This window comes from Gavialis gangeticus, unplaced genomic scaffold, assembly GCF_001723915.1.
Source record: "Gavialis gangeticus isolate Ggan-Ray unplaced genomic scaffold, GavGan_comp1, whole genome shotgun sequence".
In the NCBI taxonomy this organism is placed as follows: domain Eukaryota; kingdom Metazoa; phylum Chordata; order Crocodylia; family Gavialidae; genus Gavialis; species Gavialis gangeticus.
The window spans coordinates 29,119,336-29,119,555 of record NW_017729033.1 but is presented as its reverse complement, the minus strand read 5'-3'; positions in this window follow the sequence as shown (position 1 = coordinate 29,119,555).

Genomic DNA, 220 nt, shown 5'->3' with positions numbered 1-220 from the left:
GGGAGCATGTGGGGGTGTGGGTGGGTATGGGATGTGGGGAGGGTGGCTGGGGGTGTGAGGGAGTGTGGGGATCTGCATGTATGGTAGTGTAAGGGGACTGTGGTGGAATTTGCCCTATGAAAACATGCACACACACTCTTCCTCATCTCTCTCTCTCTCTCTCTCTTTCTCTCTCTCTCTCTCTCTCTCACACACACACACACACACACACACACACACA